The 24817-nt window shown below is 40.6% G+C and overlaps 1 protein-coding gene across 2 annotated transcripts in view; it reads right to left on the bottom strand.

The window, feature by feature from the left end:
* The window catches only part of wasf1 (WASP family member 1), a 65163-nt gene extending 44217 nt beyond the window's left edge, over positions 1–20946 (bottom strand). Inside the window, exon 1 of one of the 2 annotated variants that reach the window (XM_061746770.1) lies at positions 20557–20946. The gene's annotated coding sequence lies outside the window, so the exon portion shown is untranslated. The remainder of the gene's footprint in view (positions 1–20556) is intronic. The other variant, XM_061746771.1, reaches the window with a different exon arrangement.
* Positions 20947–24817: the final 3871 nt, after the last annotated feature.

The following is a 24817-nucleotide window of genomic DNA, read 5'->3' as shown; positions in this document are numbered from 1 at the left end:
TTTCCTTAAATTACAACATATTTAGTGAACCTCCATTTTATTACATTAAGGTTATCAAATGTTCTAGATCAATAGGGTCAAGGCTACACTCGGGAAACAGCCACACACTGACAATATTATCAAAGTTTACCAATAAGGTATTGGGTTCGGCCCCTAGTATCTGGCAATGTGTCCTGCCTGAGAACCTTTTTAGAACTGAAAACTTCAGTCAAGGATACCTTAAGAAAAAAAACCCATTAGGAACACAGAAGTGTTTAACAGATCTAGAAAATACAAGATCAAAAGGCACTCTGTTATAGAGTTTGATTTCTTGGTTACAGATTTTAGGTTTGCTTTTGTGACATGATTAATACATTTCATCATTAACTTCTTTTTTGTTCTTTTTTTTCCAAAAAGATACAAATCATGACATGAATGACAGAAATAACAAAGTTATAAAATCTAAGCTGCAGTGACAGTTCAAAGCGCCACAGCATGAAAGCACATACAAATGTGTACAGTGGCAATGTTGACTCTTCTCAGTGTGAGCTTTTCAAAGAGCAGATGCCGCCAGTTTTGATGTGTAAATTTATCACATTTGAGAAAAGTTATTACATTTTCCTGATGTGCATTGACAGATATGCACAGTAAACACTGTATAGCGTCACTTTTTGACTATTGTGGCATGGTCCAAGCATTTGGTGTGCAATGATTGACTACAGGATGCATTTACTGCATCACTGATTGAGCATGAAATAAGTTCAGAGTGCTGCTCACATGGGAGGGTGACATCCCAAACACAAACACAAGCACGCACATCCATGGGGCTTTTGTCCACTGGAGGTTTTGATGCCATTGGCATGATTATATATGACCAACATTCTTAAAGGAACAATAATCCCACCTCCATTGCTCTTTTTAAGAATTCAACCGCGTCTCGTAATTGTTCCAAAACAAACAGAAGGCCAAATGTGAAAGATGGAAAGAGAAAGAGGCTATACAAAAATCCATATAAGCTCAGAAAAATAAAATAAAAGTAATGACTATCAGCATCATTCAAGAGTAATATGGTACATGCACACTTTTCTAAGAAGATAAATATTCACATGGTCCACCCCATGCCTCCTGCTTTTTTTTTTTTTTTTTTAATTTGGTCAGGACTCTTGTTTATCTGTACTTTTCCCACACAGACTGTGTAGCTTATCTGCTTCTTTGTTTTGTTGCTGAATGTTTACACATGACATTAAAATGGAAGAAAGGCATCTCTGGTGTCTATTTAACCATCACTGCATCATTTACTGCACAAAAAAAAGCTGAATATGGTTGCAGTTCTCCATCTTCTTCCATGCTTATATTTCTCTTTCCAAGAGGCTAGCCAGGCTTTTTCCCTATCTGCACACCCCTTTCCGTTCTGCAACTACTTTTATGGCTCATTCATCTTGGGAGGTGCTTCCCACTGTCACCGATCACCATGGCAACGGGTGCAGTGGGATGTCATTGGTCACTTTATAATATCTCAAAAGGCACAAAGGCAAAAGAAAAAAGGAAAAAAAGAGGGATGGGCGAAGGGAGTAATGAATGAACTGTGATCCTGCATCAAAACCGCGATAACTCTTGATCAATGAAATCAAATATGAGACGGCAAATAAGGGTCAGATCAGGGACGGCACTCCCATTGTGTACAAGCACAAAGCAGGATGAGGGACGACACACGCCAGGGGAGGGCAGGGGGCCTCCAGTGGTGCGGCTCAATGCACCCGGGACAATATGTCCAACTAGAAGCTCTAATGAATCCTAATGGAGTATTTACTTACTCACAATATAACTGCAGACCCCTCAAAAAGGAGGTCAAGGGCCTTTTACAGATGGCTTGGCAGACAAATGAGACTAAGCGTGGTTTGAATACACATACATTTACACTCCAAAGCAAAAGAAAAACCTTCATTTCTTGTAACTTTTAACTGTTGAGAAACATCTATGGCATATCCAAAAGCATAGAAGATATTCCGCACTGAAACATCTTGTTCAGCTCTGTAAATCTGGAAAATCACAAGCTGAATTGAAACTGATTGGAACGGAAATCAAATAAAGTTTCTCAAGAGGCAAACGTTATCAATAAATGATGCATAGCTCATGGATCTGAACACAGTTTTACTCCCTGAATTACCATGAGGCAGGATCTAACACAAAGGCACAGAAAAAAGTGCCTGGCTCCCAGAATTATTCCACGGGTACTTCCAGGCTCACCGGGATCTCGTTTAACAGAAACCATCAAGCTTCCCCTTCAATAAGCGAAGCGCCTTTGACCACCTAGAAGTTAATCAGCCTCTAAGAAGTGCATTTTTCTGGGTCATCTCTAGCAAGCATGTTTTTGGTGTGAACGTTTTTCACTGTGAGGATGAAACACTTAAAAAGGGGACAAAAAAGAGCAAAAGTAAGTTATGGAGGAGCAACAACCAAAACATTCTCAATCTCATGAAGCTAAGAAACTAAAATGTAAGCTAGAAAGGTTCACGGGTGACAGCCTTTGCTCTCCTTCTCTGGTGGTAGTAATGAAAAAGGTGAACATCATTATTATGATCAAGCCTTTTTGCAGATAAGGATAGAGGGTTGGATTGGAAAACATGTCAAGGACAGAATCTATCTTTTATTTTTTATAACAGTTATCTGTTGTTTTTTTTTCCCCTTCAGAATTTTCTTAACAGTGAAAAACACTTATTGTCCACTTTATTATTTACACCTGGTATACCTAATAAAGTGACCGGTGAGTGTAATTTCACTGGACCTGTAGAAGAGCCTCAAAGTGAAGAAATATTAAATGTATTAAAATTATTAAAGCATTATGTTCATGTTACTCTTCCTTGCTTTATAACTTCAAGGACAGCTGCTTTAAATGTGGTGGTATCGACTACAATACAGAACATTTTTTAAACAGCATCAGATGAGCACTTAACTGTTAAACCAAACAAACTTCTACAACTCCTCAAAATAAGACTTTTCTTTTAACAAAATCTCAGGAGTCTTCACATTAAAGTAAAAAACATTTGTATTTTACTTGCCGACATCCATATCCTATAAGGTCACCAATTAAACTGTTGCAAAAGGCCTACGAGTCCATCAGGACCCTTGAATTATTTAGCAACACACTCAGTGCCAGTTACTCTAGGACTTAAAATAACACCTTAAGACAAAATAAACTCACAATATTGCTTTCTGCACATAGGAGCTATAACCTGATCCCTCAGCTCTGAAATGAGAGCACTACATGAAATTAACTGCTGTTCAGTGACTTTGGGAAGTTAACTAACTAACTAACTGTCTATTTGGGATACTCCCTGACCTAAGAGCAGCTGCAAACAGAAAAACGCAGACATCTAATCATGGAGGCTGGAGCAGCTGCCCCAGCCAATGACAGAGGAGATCAAACTGGCAAAGCTTACCAGCAGCTGGTTTAAATCAGCGATACAGATTTGTGGGGCTGGGAAAAAAAAAAACAGCTCATGTTCCACGAAAAAACACAGACAGAAGAAAGAAAGTGTACAAAAGCTATCAAAAGTGGAGCTCTAATTTAAAAAAAATGTTTCTTGCAACTGCAGAGGTTTAACGGCAGGGAAAAAAAACCCATCTCTGAAGAACCTATAAATTCAAAAATGTTTTTTAAACTAAATCAAAGATGCTGAAATTGTGGCCTTTCAAAGATTATTTATGTTTGAGGAAGCCTAAGATTTTTGAAACCTCTAATAAAGCACTTAAAGAAAGGAGGCTGAATGCAGATTTGACTTATAACTTTCCAAGCCTAATTTTAAACAAAATGAGAACAATTGCACTACTGCCAGAAAAAAAAACAAAAAAAAACCTCCTTTATGACATCTTATGGTCCAAGTGTCTCATCTCTCTCAGCTGTCTCTGGTTGAGGAGGGATTTTATGGGAGCTGGGCTGATCCTACATTGGATTCAGATGCAGGATTTGTTCTGGGCTTAGAGTCTTGACATCATGACAATAAACTTTCTAAAGGAACAAAATAAATAAAAAATTTAAAAAAAAGACCCGGAGGCTTATATATGTGGTTGCAAATCTGAAGTAGTAGGGCCTTCAGTCCCCAATGAGCTTAATGAGAACAGTCAAGTTTAGATTGAAGACAAGAGTCAACCACCTCCGTACAGAGAGAAGATCATGGCACACATGAAAAAACAAAGTAAAATGCAGATAAGCACTGTAAACGTTCGGATTTTCCAACATTCAAAGCTGAATGCAAATCTACCATGCTAGTATCATTCTGAAAACAGTCCACAAGTACAACAATCCAAGTTCTCCCATTCGTCACAACAGAGCATTTTGCCGGAGCATATCATCGCACAAACTATGGTTCTTTCTGCCAATTAAAGCCTCGTACCTGCCGAAACACTTTGGGGGTGAGATGACACCTTGCAGGCTCTCACCAATGCTGCGCCAGAGAAACACACACACACACACACACACACACACACTTATACACACAAAGAAAAAATAAACCACGTGCTGGGATGAAAATACAACTGCAGCACTGATGCTCTCAGACTGGGCTGAAATAGTTGTGCCAACTAGGTCTGCTGGCATATGGGTCCATTATTACCTTCATTTCCTGAAGAGCTGAGTTTTTCACTGCAACCCGACACAGAACAGTAGGTGTTTTTACGTAATTTAGGAACGGTGCAAAGTTGAGGACATGTGTTTTTACTCACCAGACCACCACCAATTCTTCATGCACATACCTCTCAAACTGTCCAACCTACGAGATTTATGCTATTATGTGAAGTGACAATGTCTCTAGACCAAAGAAAAACAACTTAAACTGGTCTTAAATTATTTATGGTGTCTTAATTATATGCTTTGCTCTTGGAAGTTTTTATCCAGCGTTTTCTTTTTGTACTGGCGCAGTGGAATGCTTTTTTTCTGACGTCTTAATTGTACGTTAGTTTTAAATCATGTTTTTTTATATATACGCAGGACTGTCTCAGAAAATTAGAATATTGTGATAAAGTTCTTTATTTTCTGTAATGCACTTAAAAAAACAAAAATGTCATACATTCTGGATTCATTACAAATCAACTGAAATATTGCAAGTCTTTTATTATTTTAATATTGCCGATTATGGCTTACAGTTTAAGATTAAGATTCACAGAATATTCTAATTTTTTGAGATAGGATATTTGAGTTTTCTTAAGCTGTAAGCCATGATCAGCAATATTAAAATAAAAGGCTTGCAATTTTTCAGTTGATTTGTAATGAATCCAGAATGTATGACATTTTTGTTTTTGTAATTGCATTACAGAAAATCACAATATTCAAATTTTCTGAGAGTCCTGTCTATACACTGTAGTGATGAATATTTTGTACATTTACATGTATGAAACAGAGATCAATGTGTTCTTGCGACGTTGTGCTACACAGAGTTTTTAAATAAAACGGTGTAAATAATTAATAGTTAATTAGCCTTGCAGAGTATACAAGTGGGTAAAGTAAACTAATAAACTATATGAGTGCAATTCATTTATTTTAAGAAGTAATTCAGTCCTAAAATGACAGCATACAGCATTTGTGTTTGGTTAAGATGAAGCAGACGTGGTAAGTGTTTTATTGAGAGACAGTTGTGGAACCATGCTGAACACGCTGCTTAACGCGCCCGTCGTCTGATTTCAGAAGACAACCCGCGGTGAGTGTGGTTAGTACGTGGAGGGGAGACCGACCCGGAAACGCCAGGTGCTGTAAACTTTCCCACTTCTTTTCAAACAGAAAAGGAAACATTTTGAACATGCATAGAGAATCAGAGGACTGAGATTATATTTCTTTTTTTTACACATTAACGATTCTGCAGAATGTAACTGTAAACAAGAGCAAAATGTTTATGTTGCTACATTTTGGAACGTGCAAATGTTATCATCATCATCCTCATCAGAAAATCATCGGATGCATAGCTTTGTAGATACTATGTCAAGGGACCTCCTGTTAAAATAAAGATTAAATAAAATAAATAAGATGTATTGATTGGTTTTCTTTATTTTGCACCCTAGAGCATCTTAATTGATAATCAGAAAACACTGTGAATGCCTGACATTTAAGAATTAAATCGTTTGCTCAGCGGGCATAATTTTTTTTTATTTTTTTTTTTAAACAGCTGGTTTTTTTTTGGATGAAACAACAAAGACTCTAATGTTTCAAACAACAAGTGCATGAAAAAAAAGTCACTGAGACTCAACAGTTGCCCTTTTTTTAATATATTCAAAGCATGAAGCTTTCACTCAACGGGCGGTGGAACACAGGCCACATTGTGTTTCTGTACAAGGTTATATCACTTTAGACATTTAGTAATCATGTTTTATCCCACATTGGACATGTACAGCCTAATGTTCATGGACATCTGTGTGCCAACATCAATAAATAAAGAGTCTGACTAACAAACAAATTCATAGAAGTTTACTGTTGAGCGCGCAGAAGCCCACTGATATGAATAATGAAAGCCCACTGCTCAAATATAAATGTGCACGCTCGCACTGTGCAGCTGCACTTATTTGGCCTGTGAGGAAAAAACTGATTATACCATCTCCCTTGCTGTTCATACAGATGTGAAAGACATGCGCATAAACTAAACGCTGCAACAACCTGTCAATTGTGATGCCTAAAACAGAATGATAAAAAAATCTCCCAGATGCAGGAAAAGACTCATCACAAGCCGCAGTAAAAGTTTAACTACAGAGAACGAATTAAGACATTTGCCTATTACACCGTTTTCCTAGTAAAGTAATACTAAATGCTTCTCTTTTTACTTTCACAGTTGTACAGACATCCTTGATGTCTCAGCTAGTACAATGAAAGCAGTAATATCATACAATTTATTTTAGAAAATATGGGTCAAATCCTTCCATCTTCCACAGGTGACACCGTATATCCATGCAACCACCTTCTCTGTCTTTAAAAATAGAGTTTGAAGCTCTCGGAGGGACCTTTAGCTTTGAGTGAAAGTTCAAAGAAATGTTTTAGAGTTCCTGAGATGAGAGTTTGTCTAGACAAAGCAAAGACAGACACAGAGAAGTGAACATGGTGTACACTCAGAGGAAAAAAGAGCTGCTTGAGGTAAAGTTTAAAAAAAAAAAAAAAAAAAAAGGAGGAGGAGGAAAACAACATTAAGATTAATTAGCTGTTGGGGTATTGGGATTAAGTACTATGACATTTCCGTCATATGGTTTCACATGAATGTGCAGAAGGAACAAGAGTGGCAGCAGAAAATGACAAACACACAAGACTGGACAAAGCAAGCTGGAGCAAGGGTGAGTCGTTGATTAGATAAAAATACAGATCTTTAAAGGCCTAACATAGTTTACTTCTGCACGGTCTTTTTTAGGAATGTCTATGAACACACTGATCTGCTTCTGGAAAAAGTTGAACCTTTGTGAATTGCAGCAAGAGACGGCACCTCTACATTGATCATGTCTCGAGCCCAACAGTTATATCCATCTTTCACACACTCTTAGTGAAATGTGCCAGCATGTTCAGGCAAAAGCAACCTGGACATCACAATAAATAAATATGACATTAATCACAAGCATGGGGTGAACTCATTTTTCCTGGCAGCAGACGAGGGTTGGATATGTAAGAAAAAGGGCTAATACGTGAACCTCGGAAGATTTGTGGAATAGACCGGACCATCTGGAAGCGTCCGGGACGGCTGTGCAAACCTCTCACAGGCTGTCTCCTGAGTTCGTGTTTGCAATTTCCCCGTGTCTGTGCATGAGAGATGGTTCCAGGAACAAACCGCCTGCAGAGCAGCTCACTGATGGTCAGTTAAGGTGCCCTTCCTGTTAGGATGCCTGAGGCGGTGCCAGTTGGTTCAGAAGCAGAGGGATGACACGTTAGTGGTTTGAATGAGTATTGGCTGATCCATAAATCTCAGCTTACAGGATTCAGTTTCAACTGATGTAGTCCATGAACAAAAAGTTGTATTAACAGCCTTTTGACATATTTGCAACCATTCCTGGATTTGATTTTAAACGAGTGAAAGAAATATAGTCAATGAAATATAATCAATGTCATAAATGTTGAAACTTTCTTTAGGACTACAACGCAGCTTTAATGACTCAAACGTTAGCTGCTTTTCTGATGACTAGGTTCAACATGAACTGAGCACCGTGCTGTCTCGTGTCTGAAAGTTATAGTAGCTATTCATCTTTTAATAAATCTAAATAGCAAATTTAAAGAGAGAAGTAAATGCTTCTGATTCAGGTATAAACAGTACATAAATATTTAAAATATTCAACAAAAAAAACTGTCCTGAGTGCTAAATATCACACTGTGTATTATATAGTGAAAGAAAGAAACATTTACACACTTTTTTGGCACAAAAGCTTGAAACAAAAGCGAGTACCACAGTGGTAAACAGGCAAAGCTTTGTCACTGTTCTCATATTTGTGCGTAAGGGGTCAAGAGTTCAGCTGCAGACATGACGTGACCTGCGTCTCATGACTTCTTATCACCGCCACACCAGCCTAAATCTCATCTACCACCACTGGTTATCCTTCTGAAAGCTGCATTTAAAAACCCCCTAAAATGCAAAATGGTTGGTGAACACTCTTTCTCCATGCAAATAGAAACAATAGGAGTGCTGGGAGGAAGTAACGCCTCTCTGCAGAGCAAAGACGACCGAAGACCAAATGTGATCTACAAGAGCTTTGTGTTCCAAGCTCCACAGAAGGCTGACTAAATTAAGACTTGCAGTTATTCACTTGTTCTGTCACTTACTGAATGATGACAGGAGACACTGGTTAGCAAGGCCCATTGGTTTATTCATTGAAACATTGGGGCTAACAGTTACTTAAGGTGCGTGCTATAGTCGGGTGGATGTTGCTGTATCACCACAATACAGTCCATCCGTACAGCGGACACGCACATATTAGACTTGTCCAAACGTGTCTCGTCTGCACAGAGGGCAGGACAGGCGACACTGGGGCAGAGGATGGAGACAAAACACCTCTCGGTCTCTTTTCATTCTCTGGCTTTTGACTGCCATGCCCTCTGTTCGTCTCCAATCGACACATCTTGAAAAGGGAAATAAAATCCAATTCTCCCTGGTGATAGCGAGGTTCTCACTTGTGTATCCTCTCACTTAGGTTGCCTGCATTTTTTAAGTCTTATCAGTGGGCATATTTCAAGCCATCAGTCCTCTTTTCATTACGATGTGGAGCTGGTGTGTGTGTTTGTGTGTGTTTAAATGCACAGTCAACACCATAAGAGGGAGGCTGAATCCATAGCAGCTGCTATCTTCTGCTCCCACACGACTCTATGTTATCTATCATGGTCATTCAGACCTTGGTTCGTCTGTTGTTCCCCTTCATCACTCTGCTCCCAAGAGTGTGAAGATACCTGAGCCGCCGTGCCCTTGTCAATCACATTTACCATCGTGTCCTTCCATAGCCAAAAGCCGTCTCAGTCCTGTTGCAATTAGATGAACACCTACTCGGCTTACACATCATCCACCTCAACCCACTTCCCACACAGGAGGCAACTCCACATTAGTCAAAACTAATAAGATTGGATTGTAAGTGGAGACACGTAACTCCGAATTCAAGTCTGTAACTACAAACTTTACATTAGGTAATCAAAAGCCCAGAAACCTAAAGAGCAACATCTGACCACAGTCATCAACTGAAGGAAAATGCAATTTTTTTTTCTATGATGCCCAACTAAGCCTGATTTAATTAGTTTAAATACATGTCTGAATGTTAACTAAAGCAATGCAATTCCATGCTTTTCTAGGATTAATACTGATAAATGAGAAGAGAAACGGGAGCAAAATTCTGGGTAGTATCTGCCCCGATAACTCAGCTCTTCTTTTTCCTTGTTGTCTTCACTTGAACTCACTGTGGCCTTGCATTAAAAAGAAAAAAAAAACTCATCAATCTCTCAAATATGGCTGAACAAAGACATAAAACTGAGCACAAAACTGGCAATCATCATTAGCCTCCTTGAAAGCATCCAGCTCTGACTGTGAAGCCCCAGTTTAGGAAAAAGTGTGACAATCGACTGGGAGAATTATGGTGTATACTTCTGCAAGAAACAGACAGTGAAGAGAAGTGAGTGAGACAAGCAGAAAAAGACGACGGGAACATAGAGGGTCTACGGTAGTCCCAGTGGTGAGGCGGGGCCAGTCTGTCAGCACCTATCTGTCCTCCTGAGGCCAAGCTACGCAAACCCCGCTTTTCCCTCGAGTTGCCACTAACATTTATATAACCACACACAATAGTGACATCACTCTCTGACCTTATACTTCACTTGGGAATGGACTCCCGTGGTCTGCAGTTTTACTGTTCAGCTGGAGGAGGATGGCTTTCCTCCAGGCTGCTTATGCCAAGCTTGTTTAACTCCAAACATTACACTGGCATTTAACCAGCTTTAAGCTTCATTAAGCAAACGTAGACATTCACGAGAATGACTTCTCACTGCATAACATTTAGTTTTTTGTATCCGTGCAATCATTGTCAGAAGCTCGTAAAACGGGTGGGGCATTGAGTTAACTATGGGCTGGACAGTATTCTGACACCTGAAGTTAGTGTGAGGTTGGACCAATGTTGTATTCCAACATTTGATTACAATTGGATTATGATTTAGATTTGAAAATTGGGTTTGATGCTAAAAACATAACGTTGGCTTGACGTCTAATTACAGTTAGGTAACATTGACTAGATGTTGGATGATGGTTGCGTCTCAGCGCTACATAATTAGTTATCTAACGTTGTCTGACATTGCAACCCGTATCCAACCAAGGACCGACTTTAATGTGTCAGCTGAATGGTCCAACAATCAATCAATCAAGGGGCTTTGTCGCTACCAAAGTCGCACTAAAACATTTTGACGGATTATTGAGCACAGTGTACCACATAACGTTAAAAAACGACTTAAGACTCACCTAATGCTGCAGACCATATGACTGGGAATTTATTATTGATATTGAAATTTGTAGAATTATTAAAATGATAGCAGTTACTGAAAATATATTACTAATGTATGGTATTATTAGTGCTATTATAGTGTATTAGTATAATTATTGTGTTATTAATATATTATATTGTGCATATACAACTGTGTGTGTGTGTGTGTGTGTATTCAGGGTTTATACAGCAATCCTTATGTTAAATTTAATACCAATTAAATACCTTTTTCACTACCTTCAGATTTTTTTTAAAAAACTGTCACAACATTAAGTGTTAATCACGAACCTTTTAACATTAATACAGATTTTGACCTATAGAACACTATACAGAACAGATTTATAGACTCATTGATGTTGACCAGATGTTCACATTTATTTCACTTTGTGAATAACAATAAAATAGACTGCTTAAAATGTAAAAGGTAAAAAATAATACCAATTTTAAAAAAAATAATACCTCTGACAGTGAATTTAACACTTTTAATGGTCTTAAATTTGGCAATTTTCATTTATCACTTTTTAATACTTTTTAAAACCCCGCGGAAACACTGGTATTATTGTTTTTGTTGTTATCATTTATGTAATATTTTATGTACTTTATGGACCACAGGAAGATTAGTGGTCGCCAATAAACAATAACATTGGTTCGAGGTCAGTAAGCACAACAAGAATTCATACGTAAGGCTCACCCGATTACAGGGCGCACTGACGATTTTTGAGAAAAATTAAGGATTTTAAGTGCAGCTTATAGTGCGGAAAATATGGTATTTGTCCTCACTCATGGCATAGCCCGTCCCCTCTTTCCCCCTGTATCTATCAGCAACTCGGTGAGCTGCAGACTTGCCTACAACTTCTCCTCATTTTTGCACTTAGTAACTTAGCAACTCTGACAGTCATGTTTGGATGGATTTTAATTGTAATAAAATACACGATAACAGAGATGAAAACGAGCAGTATTTAACTGCCAATATGACAGCAGGTAGAATGTAAATGTTATATAATACTATCATGCAAGACTAACTGTATAAGCACTACCAGACGCCTGGGAGCTTGACGGTTCTGTGCAGTATTTTTGTTCTTCCCAGGACTGAACTATTCTGGACTGAGGTCTCTGTAGTCATTCCTGGGATCTGCTGGAGCTACTCTCCAAACTTGGAGGACACAGCTCCAAGTGCTCCAACTACTACTGCCACCACTGCTGTCTTCATCTTCCACATCTATCTCTTCCTTCAACCAATGTCTGGTTCCTTCTTCCTCTTGCTGTCGCTTGGGATTGCTGAGTTTTTTTCGACCACCAGAATGTCCAATTGGTTGATCATCACCAGTTTACTGGTCTGAATCTGTCAGTCCCACAGGACTCTTTCATTCTCTGTGACTCATGGAGGCATCTCCCACCTTAACCTTGGCACTCCCAACCTATTCTCAGTGCAGAGGTTCCTGTACACTATTCCCACTACGTGGTTGTGCCGTTCCAGCTAAGTTTTATGTTTTTGCTAATAAGGTTTTTTCTATATCACTGTACCACAATCTAGCTGGTGTTTTGCAACAGTGACTAAATAAGCTCTGAATAAAATGACTCTCTCCAGGATCCTTGTAACTGCTGACCACATGCTACTTTTTATAGGATTTGTGTAGTCCCTTTTTGACAGCTCTGTGTTTTTCAGTGCTCTGTACACACCTCATTAATAGTGTCAAAGGAGCTCCTCGCTGTTCGACTGAATTCAGATTGACATGGACATTCATGTTAAAAGGTTTTCAAATAGGAAGAAATGTAAAACCTGGGCTTACATTACTGTTGCAACAGGAAACATCTTTTAAACACAGTCCAGGCCTAATTTTATCTATTTCATTTGTTTTGATTCTGAATCTACGTCAGATTCTTCCCTTTACAGATTTTCTCCGATGACAGATCTTTTAGTTATACGTTTTAGCATATTAAAGGGGACCTATTATGAAAAACACGTTTTCTCTTGCTTTAACATATATAAAGTGGTCTCCCCTCAGCCTGCCAACTCAGAGAAGGAGGTAAGCAACCAAATTCTGCAGTGTCTGTACAGCCGCCCGCATGAGCCATCCAGTGTGATGTGGCTTCTACGAGCCGTTCAGATTCTGCTCCCTTTCGTTACGTTACGAAAATGCGATTTACATAGGTTGGCCTCCGATGCGTGAAACCACGCCCACAACTAACTCCGCCGGACGGAGCTTCCGCCATTTTTTCGTAGCGGTGTATCGCGTCATTCAGGCAGCCAATCAGCACAGTGCCTCATTATCATAGCCCCGCCCACTCAGAATCCAGCATAGATAATGAGGTTAGAGAATGGGAAGATAAAGAGATGGCTCAGAGGCTGAATTTCTAATTTATTTAGCAAAAACAATCAAAAGCTTGTTTTTAAGACATTCAAGGCCTATTTAAAATAGGTATTAGATGCCATAATAGGTCCCCTTTAAGTGCAATCAAAGTATCTTTGATAAGCCAAGTAAATGAGAGTGTAACGGTGTATGAATGCAAATGCATACAAGTCTCGCCTATTTGACAGAAAAAGAGCAAGGTGCAACAAGACAATGATTTGTCTGGAAGACAAAAAGGAAAGAAGGCTCAAGTATGCTAAATGTTCTGTTTTTAGTGTCCAATTACACCTGCCATACAAATCGATCCACCCATTTTTCAGCCACAAGATCCTCCTGCGAGATCACTTTCAGAGTGAGTTTCAAAAGTGTTTTGTCACAGTCCTGTTCTCATGTAGAGGTGTCATTTCAAGCAGGCCGAGTGCAGGGCTAGTCCACTACTGGCACCCGTTAAGGTTCGCAAAAAGCATGTAGTTGCAAGTGGCGAGGTCAGGAGGACTTTGGTTCACAGTTGCAACTCTCTGGCTTGCTAAATTATGATCTCAAAGGCAATGAATCACATTCACTCATCAGTCATCTTGCAGCTGAGGTCGACAGCAGTCAGGTGAAAAAATATGCAGCAGGATACGTGTGATCTCATGCATGACACACAAAACCCTCACGCATGACTGAAGACGCACCTATGCACCATTGCTGCAGATCATTTACATAGACAATACCAGTGGACACCGTTAAGAGTCAAGGCATATGACTAATGTATGCGAGGGAATAATATAGTGTTTCCTTCTCTTACATAAGCCCTGACACTCTTGCAGTGGCTGTGGGCATGTGCCTATAAATGAAAGACACTTATGTAAGGGACTGCTGTGTCTCAGGCCATTTTGGCATGAAAGGAGTTTGATTTCATCACAATAAGTTTTTAATTTTAATGTAATGTAAGCCTCAAGGCAGATACAAACAAATTAGCCAGGAGTTCTGTTTCTTTACACTTTCTCTGGCACAGCACTGAATGCAGGAGGAAGGTGCGTGTGAGGCTTTTCACTTAAACATAACCTTCAGCAACCAATTGTCTACCATTAATAAATGAGTCTTTCACCAGTGAGACATTCCTGACCTCTGTGAGACCTCTGGAGAACTGACAAGACCAGCTGCATGATAAGCATGATAACACGGATGAAGCGGCTGCAGAATAAGGTGTAGGGTGTGTTTTCTTGCTGAAGATTAAGGGGAATTTCGAATTTCCTGCTAACCATCAAAGACGAAAGGAAGATGAGCTCGAGGAGCTGCTTACACCCAAAGCCTGCGCTGGGCTTCCATCCAGAAGAAAAATACAGAAGTACCTTGTTCTTGGCTCTCACGCAAATCAAAAGCCGGGATGGATTCTTGCTGGGAGCTGAAAATGAACAGCCAAATATTGGCTCCCAAATTGAAGGCAGTGGTTTTCTGAGAGCACAGGACCCTCTGCTGTGAAGTAGTGGACAAACACAATGAGACACTGAAGCCCCTTTCAAACATGCACCTCTTTCCAATAATGTAGTTCTAACTCCAATTCTCCAACGTCCTCCCTCCTCCATTTAATTTGCAGCACACATGCTTGGCACAGCGATATTCTGATCATAATTCAATGCCTTAGTAATTGAATAAATACGTCTGAAAAGCTGGCCAGATGCATTCAGGCTGTGGATGTGATGAACATGCTTCACGTCCCACTTTTCCAGCATCCCTTATTCACGACCCATGACAGCTCAACAGTACATAAAAGAACGAGCACATACTGTTACGCTGCAACTCCAACCATGGTGGACTTCAGTGTTTTACATAACTTTGAATATTCAAATCAATGCAAATATACTCATGTTCAAAGGGCCGATCAGTTCGAAGTCGACAGGCAGCATGTAGAGATAACACGATGGCGTAAAAAGAGCAAGAACATGACAGAATATCTTATTTGCCAACATAAAAACACACCACAGAAATGCAGTTTATTTCCATAGTCCTATTCACACCTGCTGTCAGTGCTTCAACCAAAAGCTTCCGGCGAGAACCAAGTATCCAATTCTCCCCTCGAGCAAATCAGGGCTCCATTGTGCCACATAATGGATCAGAATACATTTACTATCCAAATGTACACATGACACCAGGGGACTGACCTCAATAGTCCACAGTTTACTCTATTGTGTAGCTCATTTTAACTTTCGGCAGATGAGTCACATGACACTATTTCCCAAATAACGAGCTATTACTGAATAACAATGGGTGAGTGATTCTATACTCAGTTTGCAGCATACAACTTTGAGCCTGAAATGAAGAAGAGCAGCAGCAGACTTTAAATCCACTCAGCATGCCTTCAACTTTTCTCCTTACTTTTTATTTTAATTCTTGCTGAAGGATGAAAATGAACGGCGAGATACTGTCCATTCAGTTGCAGGGAGACCCCCTCTGCAGTTAAATAGTGGACACACGAAATATAACAAGCTCCTTTCAAACATTAACTGTTTTCAATTAATCCGATAGCAGCTGGGTGTGTTGGTGTCGTGTACGACTGATTCATTAGTGCTTTTCTGTATATTTTGCGACAGCAATCTGACTTTCAGGACCTTATAGCACATACCCATCACTTTCAACAGAGCACGACTCTAAACTGCCGGAGTCACATTAACAAAGAGACACCCACAATGTATGTAGGAGAATTTGGCAAAGGATCAGCTGCTCAGGGAAAATCCGATTGATTGTGGGATGGAATAAGTAAATAACAATAATTAATCTGTCCAAACCCCCCATCGCCATGGTTTAATGTACCATGCAGCACTATTTTTTCCTCAGCATCTGAATCAAATGAATTAAAGAAAACCTTCATGCTGCAGTTACTGCTCTCTGTTTCAGACAATACAGCAATTTTCTTAGTTTGATGATTTTTATGTCTATAAGGCATGTTATAGTGAGTAAAATGCAAGAGAGACTTACAGAGAATAATAGCTCATGTTTAATAAGTTAAAAAAATGTTAAATGTAAAATATACAACAGTTCACAAACCACTACATACTTGGAATATATGAATTATTATGGTGTTATGAGATTGAGATATGAGATTTTAGAAAACAACATCATACATGCAGTAAAATACGTTTTGGCAGAACCCCACTTAAAATAAATAGTTAAGAACAGAAAATAATTTTAACAGAATTTTGTGCTCAAAGACGTTTTTTAGCTTACTGGCACAACCTTTTCATTGATGATTTCATTGAGTTTTTGAAAATAAATGAATAAAAACCTCACGTGGCCCTTGGTCTACTGTAACTGTGGGGAAATGGTCCTTTGAAAAACAGTTCCGCCCACCACTGCTCAACGAGGATGTGGTTATTGTACCTCACTGATTTACCATCCAATTCTGCACAAAGGGAATATATAAATATCACCTCTGCATCATGGTTCTCTCTTGAACTTGCAACTACATTATTATAGTCATGTATAGTATGAATAAAGGAGATGATTATTATTGGAGAAGCAAACAATGTGGAAATTACTTCATTCTCTTGCCTTAAGAGACTGATGAAAGTGCCTTCTTTCTGTAACCAAAATACTTCTCCGGGGAGGCATTCAAGAGGCATCCTAGGGTACCCCTAGAGTACCACAAATTTCTCCTCTCAATGAGGAGGACCAGTGACTTTACTCCAGAGCTTTCCCAAATGACAGAACTTTCAATCCTATCTCTAAGAGAGAGTCCTGCCATCATGTGGAGGAATCCCTTTTCAGCCATGTGTACGGATATCGTATTTTTCTGTCACTGTCCTGGTCCCAGTTTGTGACCATAGGTATGGCTAGAAACATAGATTGACCAATAGACAGAGAGTTTTGCCTTTAAGTTCAGCTCTCGGACCAGAGAGCTGAGCTGATAGCTGAGCTAAAAGGCAAAACTCTCAAACCTGTCAATCTCCAAACTTGCCAATCTCCTGCTCTGTTCTTATTACCCACGTATTATCCAAAACCTTGAGACACTTTAACTCCTGCACTAGAGGGAGCATCTCACTCCTAACCTGGAGGGCAACCCACCTTTTCCCTATTGAAAACCACAAAAACCGATTCACGTCCCTACCGTGTCACACTCGGCTGCGAACCACTCCAATGAGAGCTGATGATCTCGGTTCGATGACGCCAGCAGGAACAAATCCTCCCAAAGAACCAGATGAAATCCTGAAAGGACTGAGTAACGACCCCTTCTGCTGTTTGGGTGTGCCTAGAAATTCTGTCCATAAAAGTTATAAAACAGACTTGCAGACAAAGGGCAGGTCTGCCATCAGCAACAGATCTGACTTGTTACCAGCAATGCAGACCAAACTCTTGCTGGGAACTGAAAGGAACCATATGCCAAACTCCAGAGCATCCCCTACAGATGGCCCCAAGTCAAGAGACACTTAAGATTTCTTTTTTTTTTTAAGCATCGAGGAGAATGGAAATAACTGTTCCTAGTGTGTTCAACGTCTGACTGAGAGTTTACACAGAAATTAAGGAGACTCAAGAGAAGATGAGTCTGCTCCCACAACCGAGTACTGAGCCCTCTCCAAACTCAGTTGGCCCATTTGTCTTTTTTCCCCAGTTGACAGTGCTAGAAACACCATCAAGCATGCCTTCTTCAAGGTTTACCTGTCAACCCACTCAGAGTGCCTGTCAACACCCTCTCCTCCCCTGGGTTCAAGGATGAAACACAGAGGATGAAGAGACAGACAGGCGACTGTACAGGAAATGAGGAAAAAAGATTAAGTGAAAATGTGAAATAAAGGTTGCTGGAGCACTACAAGGAGAGAGTAAGTATCTTTCCATATGATGCTGTAGGACCATACAGCTTGGAAATACTGATTTTCAGGGTAATCAAACATTCACGGGGGTCACAAGGAGAGTAATGGTTTTAAAAGTCTTAAATCTAATTGTTCTCCTTGATATGATTACTTTTAATATACTTCTGTGGTCAGGATTATCGTTCTGCCTTTGAGCCAAAGTACGAATACAAAAAAAAGTTTAATAATATCAGCTCTAAGGGAAGATATTAAGTGTTGGAATAATGAGAAACTATGAAAATTCTCATCTCTGGAGTTACAGAGGATTTATTGGATTCTGAAAGGGGGTAAAAGGCAAGAGAGAATAAATGCAGAATCCCATTGTGACGGGGGGAAAAAAGCAGGTTAAAAGAGAAAGAAATGCAGAGAGAAAGCCACCATTAACTCCTGGGAGGTGGTGGAGGCAGTGGTAGGAAGACACAAGGAGCACCAGTCAGGCAGGCTAAACTGTGAGCTGGTGTCTTTCTGTCAAACCAGTTCAGTCAGCGGACAGAAGCAGCATTATCGAGCGGCAAGCCTGGCCAAGAGGAAGAACAATAGCTCATGTGTGCCGCCGTCGGACCCTCGGGAGCATCCTAACAGCTGGCAGATAGGAGGTCTGCCCGTGGCTCCACCAAATGGCACGTAAACGGGAACTGCAACTTGTGCACACATGTTAATTTCTGGTCTCTCTGGCTCTCCCAGAACCCCGGCCCACTTTCCTCCCACTTTCTCAGTTTACTCATCTGTTTTCCTCCTTTAACTTTCTTCCTACAGATGCTCTGTCACTATGCTCCTGTGTTATCTTGTCTCCCTCCGTAACCCCTACAGAGGGAGGAGACAAAAGAGAGAAAGAGATAGATAGAAGGAGAGTTGCTGTTCTTGCTAGCATGAGAAAGCCAGAAACTGGCAGTGAATCAGGGCAATGTCAACAAACAACACAGGCAGAAAAAGCCTCTACAGGAGCCATGCCAAAGTGTTTTCTCACAGGGGGCCTGTGAAGCCAGGAGAAGAATAGGAGAAGTGCCAACTGTGCAGAAATGTTATCCCTCAAAGCATAAAAAGAAAAGAAAAAAAAAACTCACAAAAGTCATCAGCCAAAATAGTAATATGCTCCTTTCTATTGTTAAACCTGCAGGTAAGCCCACTGAGTGCGTTAAACGGAGGACCCTCCACATGGTTTATCTATCAAAGACTTAATTTTTACGGTTCTGCACCACGGCGCTGGGTTGAAGCACTTTCAAATAGGCTCACCTTTTGCAAAGTGTACACGTTTCCATTTCTCTTAATTGTTGATGTCAACAGGGTGTCTGGACTTCAAGACTTCCTTCTCTTAAGAAACTACAAAGCCGATCTGAACTGTGTGACCTTGTTCTTAAATAATCAAATCAGCGAAATAATCGAGTTCTTGCATATCACATGAAGCCACAAATGCAGCTACACCCTAGCTGTCATCTCATGTATCATCATTACATGTGACTGCTTCCCATTCATCAGACACACAGACTGGCTTCAATATTCAATTATTGTAAGCACCAGGAACAGCAGTCTACTTAGATTCTCAACACTGGCTCCACAGCTGATGTTTCACAGGATGAATCATTCATCACATAACACTGTCATTACAGGCCGTTCTTAAATTGGCATAATGCATCATTAACTGTATGATCCAAATACAATACAGTGCATGACCACAGCAGCTAACATCATGCATTGCAGGGAATATCTTAAAGTTATCACTGGTTATAAAAGCTGCTCTGCATCCACGAAATGGCATTGTTTCTTGTGCAGTTATTTTTTTTTTCTTCTACATGCACTTGAAGAAGTACAAAGACGGTTTCGAATTACACAAACCATGATTTTCACCGGGTTGCACGCTACCATCCCCCATGACAGTGTGCGAAACCAGGCTGGCTGGAACAGACCCCAGCCCCTGTCCTCGCAGAGTGCCTTCTTTAGTGGGGAAATAAAAGTACAAATGCACAATAATACCGGAGCAAAGAGAAACTCCACAGCCCCATTCAGATTTAGTGATAGGAAAATTATATTCTTCAGTCTGCATGGGTCAAGACTCTGCAGAGGGAGTTCATGCAGATGTGGATCTGCAATTTATCACCCAGCTGTAAAAAAAAAAAAAAAAAAAACATGCTCTTGATTTAACCATTAGTAAACATACGACTGGTACTTCTACGATTTTGAACACTTTGTACCCCCCCACATTTGTTACCTGTGTGCTGAGCCAGTGTGGGAGTCAGTGATGGCCATGCAGTGTTGAATTACCAACACCGTTATTAGTCAGGCAGCTGCACTTTTAAGTCTAACCTTACGAGATGCTGACTGATTCTGAGGCAAAAAATGAAGTCAAGACTCTGCAGTTGGGGGACGTTGAAAAGCAATAGTGTAACGTTACTAAAATCAGATTTCCAAGTTAAAACATATATATGACCGTACCAAATTACCTGATAGGTTTGTTGAAATTCCGCTTATTTTCTTTCCATCATTACTGGGCTGCAGAGCGAGCCACAGAGTCCAAGAATTTAAATCCTCTGGTCAGATCCATGGTTGCACCGTCTCTGATATCAAACACACTCCTCCTGCTGGAAGAGGCGGCGGCGTGAGAAGAATCCAGCCACTTTTTTTCCAAAGGGATTCTCCGCGTGGATGTGGAGAAAATGGGCGTACAATCTAGTCCGGTCAGGCTGACGGCGGGTTTTGTGGCACGAAACGTGTATCGGTTTCACCTTCAAGCAATATACGGTTTTCTTCGGAGAGTAACGAGGGCGAAACGACGCTTACTGGGAAGAAAAGGTCCCCATCGCGAGCGGGGATAATGGTACGAGCCACTCCATTGTTGGGGCGCAGAGAGCGTCCCGTGCTGATGTGAGCGCGCCGCAGCTGCGGGTGCGAGTCCCAAACCCTGGTGACGAAACACCGATCCATGTTCATATAAGTCGTTTGATTTCACAAGAGCTCAACCTCCAGTGCCGTGACATAATTTAACTGACAAATTTACATATGAATTCAGTTAAATAAAATCACAAATTCCCATTGATTAAAGCAATTTGACAAGTTTGGGCTACTGTAGGCTCCCAATACATGTCCTTTTCTTTCATACAGCTGTGAGGAAAAGTGTGTAGAAATATACAGGGCCGGTTCTAGAAAATGATGACTAGGGGTGCATTTCAGATCAGAGGGGGTGCACATGCCTGACACGTTATTTAACACTAAATTATGCATTTTCCCATAATTTCAAGGGACATAATAATATCAAAACAACAATATTTGAAGTGTATTTCAAGTGCACTTTTGCAGCAATATTGCTGCAAATATCCTATCTAAAAAAATTAGAATATTCTGAGAATCTTAATCTTAAACTGTAAGCCATAATCAGCAATATTAAAATAATAAAAGGCTTGCATTATTTCAGTTGATTTGTAATGAATCCAGAATGTATGACTTTTTTTTTTGATTGCATTACAGAAAAATAAAGGACTTTATCAAAATATTCTAATTTTCTGAGACAGTCCTGTAAACTTGCTTGCGTCGTTGTGCTTGAACCACTTCCGAATATCCATCGTTACTTTGTGTTAACGGTGCAGCAGAGAGCAGCGTCTTGCTGGTGCAGGAAACTGCACAGAGTGACGGACACTGGCTGATTTATGGTTCCGCGTGGCACCAACGCAGAGCTTACGCCGTAGGCTACGCCGTCGATTTAACGTGGAACCATAAATCAGGCTGACGCGGGCGCATTTGTCAGTTTTCTTTTCGTCTTTTCAACTGAGCATGCAAACACATAAACTGAGGGTGCAATGCTGATGCACCCTTGTAGAACCGGGCCTGGAAATATACATGGCAGTAGTGCGACCCAGCATATATTTGACTACTTAAAGGGGACCTATTATGGCATCTAATACCTATTTTAAACCGGCCCTGAATGTCTTAAAAACAGGATTTTGATTTTTTTTTGCTAAATAAATTAGAAATTCAGCCTCTGAGCCATGTCTTTATCTTCCCATTCTCTAACCTCATTATCTATGCTGGATTCTGAGTGGGCGGGGAGGCTATGATAATGAGGCACTGTGCTGATTGGCTGCCTGACACCGTGTCCACACTGCATGCGACGCGAGCGAGCGTCAGCGTCAAAAACAGTTCCATTGCTTTATTTTTTATTGCACTGTCTATACTGGTTGCGAACGACACGGCGCGATGCGGCGCGCCGTTTTGAGCTGGACTTTTGTCGCACGCCCTGCTTCTATTTTCTTCCTGTCGCTCGCGTTGAAAGCCGGTTGAAAGTTGAAAAAAAAAGTTGAAAGCGCTGTAGGAAACAGTCATTTCAATACAAGAATCTCAATAAAGTGGCAGCTGGCTGGAGGGAGATCGCCAGGGAGCTGGAAGGTTCTGATAAGATAATAAGATATAATAAGAATCTTATCTTAATCTTATTAGGGCTTAATTTGTGCCGGATCCTGCCGGATTTCTCGTGTCCTCTGCTTTTTCCCCACATCCCAGTAATGATCTGACATGCTGACATGTTTGCTGCATTTAACACCACACGTCGGTCACTCCACACTGTTCGCTGTTTGATTGCATCACCGTTCGGTTTTTTCCCCACTTATTCCACTGAATAATAAGCTTGTTTTCTGTTTAGAAAGTACAAACGTAGGAAGATTACAAGTAATCACTCATCTTTTACTTGTCCCTTTACTCTTTTAGGAGTAATTTTAGGAGTTTCTTTCAGGAGCGCACGGGTGGGTGAATAAAGGCTGATTTATGGTTCCGCGTAAAATCAACGGCGTAGCCTACGGCGTAGGGTACGCGGCGACGCCCACCATTCGGTGAGTGCGCCGCGTACCCTACGCCGTAAGGTCTGCGTTGGTGTAACACGGAACCATAAATCAGCCTTTTAAAAGGCGAGTCTCAGCTGTCAATCAAAAGAATGTGGTAGAACATGGGGGCCAATAACGCGTTCAGTGTGGACAGAGCGTGTCCGATGCCACGCAGTGCGACGCGACAGTCCGGACGCTCGCATGCAGTTAGGACAGGCTGTGAATGACGCGATACACCGCTACGAAAATATGGCGGAAGCTCCGGCCGGCGGAGTTACACCGTGTCCTAACTGCATGCGATGCGAGCGAGCGTCAGCGACAAAATCAATTCCATTGCTTTATTTTCTAATGGACTGTCCTAACTGGCTGCAGCGACGCAGCGCGACGGGGCGCGCCGTTTTGAGCTAAATATTTGTCGGACGCCCTGCTTCTATTTTCTTCCTGTTGCTCGCGTTGAAAGCCGGTTGAAAGCGTTGTAGGAAACAGTCATGGATGAGAAATGGCTGATCCAGTTAGTTGAAATGAGAAGTTATCTCTATGATACCTCCTCATTTCACCACAAAAACCTCAATAAAGTGGCAGCTGGCGTCCATTGTCACACAGTGCGACGCGATAGTCGGACGCTCGCATGCAGTTTGGACATGGTGTTTAGTTGTGGGCTTGGTTTGCATTTTGGTTACGTAAGGAAAATCAGCAGAATCTGAATGGCTCGTAGAAGCCACATCAGACTGGACGGCTCATCCGGGCGGTTGTACAGACACTGCAGAATTTAGTTGCTTTCCTCCTTCTCTGAGTTGGCAGGCTGAGGGGAGACCACTATTTATATGTTAAAGCAAGAAAAAACTTGTTTTTCATAATAGGTCCCCTTTAAAAATTGTATGTCAACACAAAACATTGTATGTCAGCAAAATCCATCCATCTATCCATCCATTTTCTATACCCGCTTTATCCTTTCCAGGGTCACAGGGGTCTGCTGGAGTCTATCCCAGCTAATTGCAGGCAAGAGGCAGGGGTTCACCCTGGACAGGTCGCCAGTCCATCGCAGGGCCACATATACAGACAAACAACCAGTCACACTCACATTTACACCTACGGGCAATTTATAATCATCAATAAACCTACTACGCATGTTTTTGGACTGTGGGAGGAAGCCGGAGTACCCGGAGGGAACCCACGCAAGCACGGGGAGAACATGCAAACTCCACACAGGAAGACCCCCGCCGGGCCCGGGAATCAGACCGTCAGCAAAATATTAAACACAAATAAGATTGTCATAAAAATCTGTGTTGGAGAAAATAAAATGGAGCTTCACAATCCAAATATTAAAAAAAAAATCTAACTAATCTGTAGTTTTGGTCTGAAAGTCACACACCAAAACAACTTAATGTAGTTTTCAAGTTTATACATACAGTGCAAAAGTTAAGTACTCCCAAGTATTGTTGTTTGATAGAAGTTTAAATGGCCACTTGTGTTTTATTTTTTTCTCTTTTTGACAAGATGTAAAAAGGAAAAAAAAAATGTTCAGTTTACCTCAAGATTGAACAGAATTATTCTAAAATTCTACTTAACAAAGCACTGATTTGACTTTTTTAAATGACACTGTCCCATACAGATGTTTAAAACGATCTTAACTGTCATTAGGTTTAAGAGAGACAGGTTCTTGAATTTTCTGTTGTGTATAACTTTGATAAAAACAACAAGACTTTTGCAGCGTACATTCGGAATAATTTGAAATAGGTGTATTTATGTATGTTTTGCCTTATTTATAGAAATACATGAATGTGACTTATTTCTCTTTCACTTGTTTTAATTCTTCCGTTTAGATTTTTTTTTCTTTCTTTCTTTCTTTCAGTCACCGGAAGTACCACCCTCCCGCTTCCGGCGGAGTCACAAC

This window comes from Cololabis saira, chromosome 18, assembly GCF_033807715.1.
Source record: "Cololabis saira isolate AMF1-May2022 chromosome 18, fColSai1.1, whole genome shotgun sequence".
Classification (NCBI taxonomy): Eukaryota; Metazoa; Chordata; class Actinopteri; order Beloniformes; family Belonidae; genus Cololabis; species Cololabis saira.
This window is presented reverse-complemented; position numbering and strand designations above follow the sequence as displayed.